The 12,691-nt window shown below is 39.3% G+C and overlaps 1 pseudogene; it reads left to right on the top strand.

Annotated features, from left to right (window-relative positions):
* Window positions 1–9,315: 9,315 nt before the first annotated feature.
* On the top strand, window positions 9,316–12,065 carry LOC128923408 (large subunit ribosomal RNA; annotated as a pseudogene).
* Window positions 12,066–12,691: the final 626 nt, after the last annotated feature.

The following is a 12,691-nucleotide window of genomic DNA, read 5'->3' as shown; positions in this document are numbered from 1 at the left end:
TAAGACTATGTTAAATTAGTTGCTTATTCTTTTAGGCAATTAATAGAATTTAAGCACATGGTATATTACTGGATTGTATTTTTCAATCCATAATATTAATAGCATAAAAAGAAATATAGAAAATATATTCTTGAACACCTCATATTTGAACGAAATTTTATAATAAACTAGCGTTACCCGGCGGACTTCTCTACGCAAAAAATTTATTGCTTAAAAGATTTGATTTCTTAACACAATAATGAAAAATAAAAGCAATATTCAATTAAATACAATTGTATACACAACATTTTTTGTTTTATTTTGTGGTGCATAAATAAACAAATTTTTCGTGGCTCCAACTCTTGAACATGCAACGTACAGTTGACCGTGAGAAAAGCAAGCTTCCTCTAAATTAACTCCACACACCTGGAGCGTTTGCCCTTGGGCTTTGTTGACGGTCATAGCAAAAGATAGCCGAACAGGAAATTGAAGACGTTGTCCGTTGGTATTAATGGGATGCGCGGTATTAGTACAATTTTGCTTTGCCAGTGAGAATTGTTGCTTGAATTAAATTTGGCATCAATTTCTTCACTGAAAGTCTCGTCCCATTACAAAGTTTCGGTGCATTAAGATTTCGAAGAAGTATAATCGATGAACCAACTTTCAAATTCACATATGCGGTGGCATGCCTGGTGGTTCCAAAGAATTTAAAAATACAACCGGATAAATGACTACGTCTTCATCATCCATAGCAGTGTCAATGGATTTATACGTTTCCGAATTACCTGGTAATTTTTCCTGGATGTGGAAATTGATTTCATTGACATTGACAATTTTTGGTGCTAAAATTGCACGTTCTCGTAACCAATCAAGGTTATTATAATTTTGAGCAATATTTGGAAAAACGCGATCAATGAGTTCTTCTTTTGATGATACAATTATTGAAAATTATTCGGTAACGTGATAAAGCAATTTTGATCACTTGCCATTTTTCCATCGCCAATCTTCAGCAATTGCTTTGAAAACTCACGTGCTGAAGAATCATTTTGAAAACGCACACGCATTGGTCGTCAACGAAAGCATTTGTACGTGTGCCCACAAAAATGAACATTTCAAACGTGCATTAATTTCATCAGCTGGTGTTGATCTCGGAATAACAGGCAACGTTTGACGAAAATCACCAGATAACAATATTAATGCACCGCCAAACAGCTGTAAACTCCGTCTCAAATCTTGTAATGTTGGATTTAAGGCTTCCAAAGATTTTTTATGGGCCATTGGACATTCGTCCCATAAAATAATGGATGTTTGTTTCCAGAACTCCTTGAAATATTGCATGTTGGTGTTTCAATTGCTTGCATGTTCAATGGCAATTTCAAGGCGGAATGTGCTGTGCGGCCGCCATCAAGTAATGTAGCTGCAATTCCGGAAGAAGCAAGTGCCAATGCGATTTTTTGTTCCGACCGAATCGTTGCCAGTATTAATGAAATCAAAAATGTTTTTCCAGTGCCGCCAGGTGCATCCAAAAAATATAATCCACCAGTGTTGTCATTGACAGTTTGCATCACTGTGTCATATACATATTTTTGTTGATCATTTAATTGTGGAGTATACGTTTGTACGAACGCACGCAATTCATTACGATCGAATTGCAGTTCGCGTTGCAATTCTCGTTCAAATAAATCATGCATTGGACGATTTGGTGGAGTCAATTCTAATTGCCCTAATGCCTTATTTGCAATCGTAAAGCACAAATCTTCCATCATTATCAAGGCTCCATTATGGAGGATGGGATCATGTGTAGAAGTTCACGCAAGTGAGGAAAGTTTTTGATTGTCACTCACTTGGGAGTGGCCAGAAACGATTCTTCTCCACATGGTTCAAGCAGCTCACGACTTCCGGTTTTAGACCAAGTATCCTCTGGGTAGCCAACAGACATCCGTTTGAAGGCGAGCTAAAGTGAGAAGGCGAAGCCCGCTTATGCGGTTGTGCGTAGGGTTTCGGACCCACCACATAAAAACACCCCCCAATGAAAAATCTACGAAAGCCTCGGATGAGACACGTTTAAGGATAATGATATAAGGGCATGCACCTGGAATGTCCGGACCCTTAATTGGGAAGGTGCCTCTGCCCAGCTGGTTGATGTCCTCATACGACTTAAGGCTGACATCACCGCCATCCAAGAAGTGCGATGGACGGGACAAGGACGGAAGAAGGTGGGTCCTTGTGACATCTACTACAGCGGCCATATAAAGGAGCGCAAATTTGGTGTTGGATTTGTGGTGGGAGAGAGACTCCGTCGCAGAGTCCTGGCATTCACCCCGGTGGATGAACGTCTAGCCACAATCAGCATCAAAGCGAGGTTCTTCAACATATCGCTGATTTGCGCCCACGCCCCAACGGAAGAGAAGGACGATGTGACCAAAGATGCTTTCTATGAGCGCCTAGAACGCACCTATGAGCGCTGCCCCCGCCACGATGTAAAAGTCGTGCTTGGTGATTTTAACGCCAGGGTGGGTAAAGAAGGTGTCTTTGGCACAACAGTCGGAAAATTCAGCCTCCATGACGAAACATCGCCAAACGGCCTGAGGCTGATCGACTTCGCTGGGGCCCGAAATATGGTCGTCTGTAGTACCAGATTCCAGCATAAGAAAATACATCAACTACTTGGCTGTCTCCTGATCGAAACACGCGGAACCAAATCGATCACGTTGTGATAGACGGAAGACATGTCTCCTGTGGTTTAGACGTGCGTACGCTCCGAGGACCAAATATAGACTCGGACCATTATCTGGTCGCAGCGAAGATACGCACCCGCCTCTGTGCAGCAAAGAATGCCCGTCAACAAACACAAGGAAGGTTCGACGTCGAAAAGCTGCAATCGCAACAGACAGCCACGAAATACTCTACTCGACTTGCACTCCTGCTCTCTGAGAGCACTCATCAGCATCTCGGTATAAGGGAACTGTGGAACGGCATCTCAAACTCACTGAGTACCGCTGCAGCCGAAACAATTGGTTTTCGGCAACGACAAAAAACAAGCTGGTACGATGAGGAGTGCCGTCTCGCAGCGGAGAGAAAACAGACTGCCTACCTCGCAACATTGCAAACGACCACAACACGTGCGGGATGGGATAGATACCGAGAGCTGAAGAGGGAAGCGAGACGCATTTGCAGACAAAAAAAGAAAGAGGCCGAAATGCGTGAGTACGAAGAGCTTGAGAAGCTGGCAGACAGAGGGAATGCTCGAAAATTTTGTGAAAAAATGAAGCGACTTAACGAAGGTTTCAAGACCGGAGCATCCTCATGTAGAGACCAAGGTGGTAATCTGGTAACCGATGTCCAGGGCATACTGGGATTATGGAGGGAACACTTCTCCGACCTGCTGAATGGCAGTGAGAGTACAACACCAGGAGATGGCGAACCCGATCCCCCAATCGATGACGATGGAACAGATGTTCCATTACCCGACCATGAAGAAATTCGAATAGCAATTACCCGCTTGAAGAACAACAAAGCAGCGGGGGCCGATAGATTACCGGCAGAACTATTCAAATACGGCGGCGAAGAACTGATAAGGTGCATGCATCAGCTTCTTTGCAGAATATGGTCGGAAGAAAGCATGCCTGACGATTGGAATCTCAGTGTGCTCTGCCCAATCCATAAAAAGGGAGATCCCACAATCTGCGCCAATTACCGTGGGATCAGCCTCCTAAATATCGCATACAAGGTTCTATCGAGCGTATTATGTGAAAGACTAAAGCCCACCGTCAACAAACTGATTGGACCTTATCAGTGTGGCTTTAGACCTGGAAAATCGACAACTGACCAGATATTCACCATGCGCCAAATCTTGGAAAAGACCCGAGAAAAGAGGATCGACACACACCACCTTTTTGTCGATTTTAAAGCTGCTTTCGACAGCACGAAAAGGAGTTGCCTTTACGCCGCGATGTCTGAATTTGGTATCCCCGCAAAACTAATACGGCTGTGTAAATTGACGTTGAGCAACACCAAAAGCTCCGTCATGATTGGGAAGGACCTCTCCGAGCCGTTCGATACCAAACGAGGTTTCAGACAAGGTGACTCACTATCGTGCGACTTCTTTAACCTGATGCTGGAAAAAATTATAAGAGCTGCAGAGCTAAACCGAGAAGGTACAATCTTCTACAAGAGTGTACAGCTTCTGGCGTACGCCGATGATATTGATATCATCGGAAGCAACAACCGCGCCGTTTGTTCTGCTTTTTCCCGCATGGATAAGGAGGCGAAGCGAATGGGTCTGGAGGTGAATGAGGACAAGACGAAATATCTCCTGTCATCAAACAAACAGTCGGCGCATTCGCGTCTTGGCTCCCACGTCACTGTGGACAGTCATAACTTCGAGGTCGTAGATAATTTCGTATACCTGGGAACCAGCATCAACAACACGAACAATGTCAGCCTCGAAATCCAGCGCAGAATAACTCTTGCCAACAGGTGCTACTTTGGACTGAGTAGGCAATTGAACAGTAAAGTCCTCTCTCGACGAACCAAAATCAAGCTCTACAAGTCACTTATCATTCCCGTCCTGCTTTACGGTGCAGAAGCTTGGACGATGTCAACATCAGATGAGACGACACTAGGAGTTTTCGAGAGGAAAATTTTGCGCAAGATTTATGGTCCTCAGAACATTGGCAACGGCGAATACCGCAGACGATGGAACGATGAGCTGTACGAGTTATACGACGACATTGACATAGTTCAGCGAATAAAAAGACAGCGGCTACGCTGGCTAGGTCATGTTGTCCGAATGGACGAAAACACTCCAGCTCTGAAAGTATTCGATGCAGTACCCGCCGGAGGAAGCCGAGGAAGGGGAAGGCCTCCACTCCGTTGGAGGGACCAGGTGGAGAGCGACCTGGTTACACTTGGGATCTCCAACTGGCGCCGAACTGCGAAGGAGAGAGAGAGGTGGCGCACTATCGTCGATTCGGCTATAACCGGCTAAACGGTTGCAACGCCAATCACATACATACATACATACATTATACATTTCCAATGTCAGCAGCAATGCAGGATCATTGGAACGATGTCGAAGTCGAATCAAAATGTCTTCAGCCATGAACTCTTTGTATTTATTCCACAATTCCAGTGGATTTGATGGAAAACATGTTGATATTATGATCGCAAATAACATACGAATTTGAATTGGTGGAGAAACAATTGATGCATCACGAAGCGTAGCATCCCAATGCGTATCATCTTCCAGCAAATGCAAGTGTTGACATGCTTCACGGTATGTTGCGCACAATTGACCATTAACAGTTCGTAAATGTTGGAATGATTGAGGTCCAAGTATGTTCACCAACAAAAGTCGCAAGTAAAAACATTCAACATTAGCTGGACTAACTGTATAAATGCGTCCCAAAGCATCTGTTCGAAAAATACCTGGATAACCATCAACAGGTGTGCCTTGTTTGCGACGTTGAAATTTTTTTGTTGATGCATTCCATGTGAAATAGTGAGGCACTTCCGAATATAGCAAAGTCCTGGAAAATTCATCAGTTTCACATAACTGGAAATAAGCTGTCAGTGTAGTTACTGGTGGCTCTACTACTCTTTGTTCGGCATTTGCAGCAGTGTAGTAAACACGTTGGCCGTTTTCAAGATGAACTGCCAAATGTACAACAACCGGATGTCTGTCATGAATTGGAAACGATAAAATACGCCATACAGCCTCATTCTTACTAATATAGCGCCCCATTTGGTAATGCAAAATTTCGTTATGATTATTCTCAGGAGCCACTCCAAAAACAGCCATATCGCTGCCCTTATTCACATACTTGCAAATATATTTGATTGATTTTACAGAATTGCAATATTCTACGTTGATGTGAGCGTTGAACATTTTTGACAGCATCGGTGAGTACGGAACTATCCACCGGTTATCGATTTCAACATCTTGATTTTTAATTTTAATTACAGTTAATTTACCGTTGTCTTCAGTTGATCGTCGACGATACTGTGATATCCATCATCTCCTGTAATTGTTTCAGCAATCAATTGCTTTGGAAAACTTTTCGAACATTTACCATCAATCATACAAAGTGAATTTCGATTAATATCACCACAGGGACCGTGAATCATATTTTTCGTGACAACTTCGAATAATCCTGAGTCGATGGTTTGATCTGGAATTTCGGCCGATATGATGGTATCAATCATATCAGGGGTTATTTTGTTTACGCACCAAATCAAAATATGTGCGTGAGGTAAGCCTCTTTTTTGCCACTCTATGGTATACATAAAGCACCGCACTTCTCCAAATACACGGATTTTGACAATTAGATCCATTAATTTTTTCAATTTTTGATGGAATACACGGGCAGTTATGTCATGCCGATCTTTTGGCACCTGACCATCAAGTAAACAATCAGACACATCGACCCACTTCGGGTTGCACGTAAATGTTATGAATAGATCCGGTCGTCCATAATTTCGTACATATGTCATCGCATCTTGCGTATATTCATGCATATGAGGTGGGCTACCAACATATGATGATGGTAAAATTGTTAAACGGTCGATATCATTCACATTTACATCATTGATTATTGCGTCACGCAAATGTATGTATTCCTCTGATCTTAATCGGGCTTGATTGTAACGGATGAAATTTAATTGCTCACTTTAAATTTTGGCGTACATATCGACGCTATATTGATGCGAAAGTTGATTGCATCGCAAAATAAAATTTGTTTCTTGAGGGCGAATCATCAATCGGTACGAATAAAAATTCATCGCACTGACTTTTTTTTGTTGATTCTTGACCTGTATTGCAAAAATTAATTAGCGAATGAAAATGAGATATAAATCATATTTAGCACATTCGCGTAAATTGCGGGAATTCCCGTCATTCATGTTTCCTTCAATAAAACAATTGCGGGAATTCCCGCGCTATTTGAATAGGGCTTTTCTACCGTCAAAAATGGTTAACTTCTTATCACTGCACATTTTTAGTGTTGGTAAAGTCGTGAACTACCATCCCTGACAGGCCAACCGCAATTCAAACAAATTTAATTTGGGGAATCCCCATTCAAAGTTAACGTGCCAGTAATTTGTGGTTTGTTGAGGGGAAGTTTCAATAAAACAAAATGCGGGAAATCCCGACAAAAGTGCATAGGAAATTCATGTGGTAATGGCGGGAATTCCCTAATTTGTTCAGACTATTTAAAAAAATTAACCTGTAGAAAAAAAGCGGGAATTCCCGCTCTTCAATTTTGTATGAAAATATTAAGTGATTATCTGGCAGCCACCCCCTAAATTCAAATAAACGCGAACGTGTTAAACAAAATAAAATGTATATGTACCAGTTGTTGGATTTATCATTGGTATGTTGATGTGATAGCCATCGTCCCCTCTCCAAAACAAAATGGGGTATTGCAATGCATCATAACAGCGATGGAGTTCTGAAATAAGTTGTAAATTCTCATTTCTACGATACAAAACAATGTCTCGTGACTGAAACTGTTCGCCAACCACAACAATGGCTACTTCATCAATCGTTGGTGCATTGAATCGTCTGGTGTGCTCCCCAATTGGTGTTTTATCGGCTTTTATTATGATTTTGTGGCCATCGGAGGGCATCCGTTCCAGTGCCACTTCAAAAAATATCACCAATTCATTGTGTTGATGAAAAAATGTTTGCAATTGATTCACGATTGATCTTCTCGTATTCGTCGAAATTGCACAGCGCTTATTTAATTCACGATTCTCCTTCATCAATGAAATATATTTGCAAAAATTTATGATCACCATCTGGTAATGGTAGCAAAGACCCAGCTCTATGGTATATTTGACCTTGAATCTGTAACGGTCGAGAAATATATGTAGATGATAACGGATCTTAATTTCTAAAAACATCGAACACAGGGACGGCACATAAATTAAAAATGATATTGCTAATTCCCCATGAAGAAATCACCTTAAACGTCGGCATAAATCCATCTTTTATAATATTTGTAGCTCCAAAAGATGTCATTTGAAAGCATGAATTGTATTTTTGAATATTTAAGAGGAAATGCTTTGATGTTGGCGAATTACCAAAAACCAATGAATGCAAAAGTTCTGGCGGAAGTTCTAGCACCGGTAATTTGACTTTCCCACCAGCACAACACAGGCGTTTCGTTTATGAATTTAAATGCTTTGAAATTTATACATTCTATATTCATCTGGCCAATGTAGGCATACATGCTGTAATCAATGGTGGCATCGTAATTGAAAGCCGCGTGTTCCATTTGACGTATATCATAAACGGACGTACGCCCACGACGGTTTCTTGGTGCTTCACTACTATCCAAGTAAGTTCTCCGTCTGTGTCGTTGTGTTTCCATTTCATTTCGTCGAACACAATCTTCTTCACTTTGTGATCTTCGATTTAACGCTGTAGCATTTGATTGACGTGAACGTCTGCCAATCGTCTTGAACGTGGCATTCTTTCAGTACAGTGTATAACTAATTGAATGTAAAAGCAATACATTGAAAATTATTTCTAGAAAAAATTATACATTTAATTCAAACTTCAATGTGTGTGCGTGGAAATATGAATTCACATACACTCACACTGGACATAACCTCAATTGTGCAAATAAATTGTGCTGGCAATTGAACTATATATATAAAAATGAAGCAATTAAAATACAATTAAAAAAGAAACACATGGTTAACACTCACCAAAAGTATGTTTATTCAAAATGAGAGCAAGATATAAAAGAACTCAAAGCACATAAGAAAACTGTCAACTGAATTCCAATGACAGCAAATTAATATTCTGTTCGCAATGAGAGCACGATGGAAAATTGATAAATCGTATTGAAAATACTTGATTTTGGTACAGTGTATTTACTCACAAAAAATGTCAAACTCAGGAACGGCTGCACCGATTCCAAACAAACTTCACACAAACCACCTCCTTATAGGTAGGAACGAACTCTAAAATTTTTGTGTCAATCGATTCGGCGGTTCTTGAGTTATAAGATTACCAAGGAAATGTAACTTCTTTTTATATATATAGATAACAATCTTAGTATTCCCAAAAACAATAAAATTTCAATATTATTTCAAATAATATATACATTTAGAGGAACGCCTAGCATAAAATATTATTTTATTCTAGGATTGCCTTAAATGTAAAAAAAGCAAGAAAATAATATTGTTGTTATAATGAAGTAGTACGCGGGATGAAAAGATTGAATATTTATTATTAAGAAAATTATTGGTGTTAAGAAATAATTATGTATGTTTCTTTAAAATAGCAAAAAGATAAAATATAAAATAAATATAAATATTTTTATACAACATCAACTCATATGGGACTACCCCCTGAATTTAAGCATATTAATGAGGGGAGGAAAAGAAACTAACAAGGATTTTCTTAGTAGCGGCGAGCGAAAAGAAAATAGTTCAGCACTAAGTCACTTTGTCTATATGGCAAATGTGAGATGCAGTGTATGGAATATCTTAATATCTAGTATGAGAAATTAACGATTTAAGTCCTTCTTAAATGAGGCCATTTACCCATAGAGGGTGCCAGGCCCGTATAACGTTAATGATTATTAGAAAGATATTTCCAAAGAGTCGTGTTGCTTGATAGTGCAGCACTAAGTGGGTGGTAAACTCCATCTAAAACTAAATATAACCATGAGACCGATAGTAAACAAGTACCGTGAGGGAAAGTTGAAAAGAACTCTGAATAGAGAGTAAAATAGTACGTGAAACTGCTTAGAGGTTAAGCCCGATGAGCCTGAATATCCATTATGAAAAATTCATCATTATAACTGTGATATTTATAATATTATAGTAATAGTGTGCATTTTTTTCATATAAGGACATTGTAATCTATTAACATAATAAAATATTTATCAAAAGATCATTGGTGTTAAGTTTATTCAAATTAATTTGCTTTTAGCTTATTAACATAGAATAAATACTGATGATTTGATAAAGTGTTGATAGATTTTACATATATAATGCTTAAATTCTTTTGAATTTTACAATAATATTATTATCATTGATTTTAATATTAATTGTATGCATTTATATGATTAACAATGCGAAAGATTCAGGATACCTTCGGGACCCGTCTTGCAACACGGACCAAGGAGTCTAACATATGTGCAAGTCATTGGGTTATATTAAACCTAATGACGAAATTAACTTAACTTTTATATAATGGGATTAATTTTTAGTGAAATATTTTACTATTAATTCAATCCCGGGGCGTTCCATATAGTTATGTATAATGATAATTTATTATTATTTATACATCTAACTGGAGCGTACCTTGAGTATATATGCTGTGACCCGAAAGATGGTGAACTATACTTGATCAGGTTGAAGTCAGGGGAAACCCTGATGGAAGACCGAAACAGTTCTGACGTGCAAATCGATTGTCAGAATTGAGTATAGGGGCGAAAGACCAATCGAACCATCTAGTAGCTGGTTCCCTCCGAAGTTTCCCTCAGGATAGCTGGTGCATTTAAATATTATGTAAAATAATCTTATCTGGTAAAGCGAATGATTAGAGGCCTTAGGGTCGAAACGACCTTAACCTATTCTCAAACTTTAAATGGGTAAGAACCTCACCTTTCTTGATATGAAGGTTGAGGTTATGATATAATGTGCCCAGTGGGCCACTTTTGGTAAGCAGAACTGGCGCTGTGGGATGAACCAAACGTAATGTTACGGTGCCCAAATTAACAACTCATGCAGATACCATGAAAGGCGTTGGTTGCTTAAAACAGCAGGACGGTGGACATGGAAGTCGTAATCCGCTAAGGAGTGTGTAACAACTCACCTGCCGAAGCAACTAGCCCTTAAAATGGATGGCGCTTAAGTTGTATACCTATACATTACCGCTAAAGTACATGATTTATAATACAATTTCGGTTGGATTATAAATTTTGAAACTTTAGTGAGTAGGAGGGTACAATGGTGTGCTTAGAAGTGTTTGGCGTAAGCCTGCATGGAGCCGCCATTGGTACAGATCTTGGTGGTAGTAGCAAATAATCGAATGAGACCTTGGAGGACTGAAGTGGAGAAGGGTTTCGTGTGAACAGTGGTTGATCACGAGTTAGTCGGTCCTAAGTTCAAGGCGAAAGCCGAAAATTTTCAAAGTTTTAATGAATTGTTGAGAATATATTATGTTTTCTTCATAGTAATTAAACACTTGAATAATTTTGAACGAAAGGGAATACAGTTCCAATTCCGTAACCTGTTGAGTATCCGTTTGTTATTAAAAATGGGCCTTGTGCTCATCCTGGCAACAGGAACGACCATAAAGAAGCCGTCGAGAGGTATCGGAAGAGTTTTCTTTTCTGTTTTATAGTCGTACTACCATGGAAGTCTTTCGAAGAGAGATATGGTAGATGGACTAGAAGAGCATGACATTTACTGTTTTGTCGATATTTTCTCCTCGGACCTTGAAAATTTATGGTGGGGTTACGCAAACTTCTCAACAGGCCGTACCAATATCCGCAGCTGGTCTCCAAGGTGAAGAGTCTCTAGTCGATAGAATAATGTAGGTAAGGGAAGTCGGCAAATTAGATCCGTAACTTCGGGATAAGGATTGGCTCTGAAGATTGAGATAGTCGGGCTTGATTGGGAAGCAATACCATGGTTTATGTACTCGTTCTGGGTAAATAGAGAATTTCGGTTCTTGTTCCCCGGATAGTAGTTACGTAGCCAATTGTGGAACTTTCTTGCTAAAATTTTATAAGAATTATATCGCAAGGTATTATTTAATTATAACGATTATCAATTAACAATCAATTCAGAAATGGCACGGACTTGGGGAATCCGACTGTCTAATTAAAACAAAGCATTGTGATGGCCCTAACGGGTGTTGACACAATGTGATTTCTGCCCAGTGCTCTGAATGTCAATGTGAAGAAATTCAAGTTTGCGCGGGTAAACGGCGGGAGTAACTATGACTCTCTTAAGGTAGCCAAATGCCTCGTCATCTAATTAGTGACGCCCATGAATGGATTAACGAGATTCCTACTGTCCCTATCTACTTCACGTTAATATTGGCTTTAGATGTCCCTATCTACTCTTTTTTCTGTGTCGTGAATTTTGTGTGAATTGGTGTTTTTTGTGTGGGAGCCCTCAGCATTGGATGTAAGTACATTCATTTTGAGTATTTGTGTATTAGTTTGTGATTTGTGGTAGTTTTTTAGCGCATTTGCATACATATTTACGCATTAGTATATTAATATATACGTGTGTGTATATATGTGTGTTTTTTCATAAAAAATTTTCATTTTCAATATATGTTCGATTGTATGTGTAGATAAAGTTTGTCAGTACGTGTATACTTTTTCTGTAGTTGGCTTTGTGTATTTTTACATTACTGCAAGTGTTTGAATATATATACAATTGTATGTATATTTTCTCATTTGTTAGTTTGTGTGTGCATATCATAGCTGGCTTTTGAAAATTTTTACATTGCGGCAGGTGTTTATTTATATACGTGTAGTTGAGTGTATTTTTGGAAATTTGAATTTGTGTTTGTGAAAAGAAAATTTGTTTGAGCAAGTGTTTTTTTTTTTTTGTGTGACGTAATTTGTTTTTCGTTTGTTGTTTTTTGAGCACAGGTGTTTTTTGAGCACAGGTGATTTCGTGCACAGGTGTTTTTGAGCATAGGTGTTTTCGAGCACAGGTGTTTTTGAGC

Source organism: Zeugodacus cucurbitae, chromosome X, assembly GCF_028554725.1.
Source record: "Zeugodacus cucurbitae isolate PBARC_wt_2022May chromosome X, idZeuCucr1.2, whole genome shotgun sequence".
Lineage (NCBI taxonomy): Eukaryota > Metazoa > Arthropoda > Insecta > Diptera > Tephritidae > Zeugodacus > Zeugodacus cucurbitae.
This window is presented reverse-complemented; position numbering and strand designations above follow the sequence as displayed.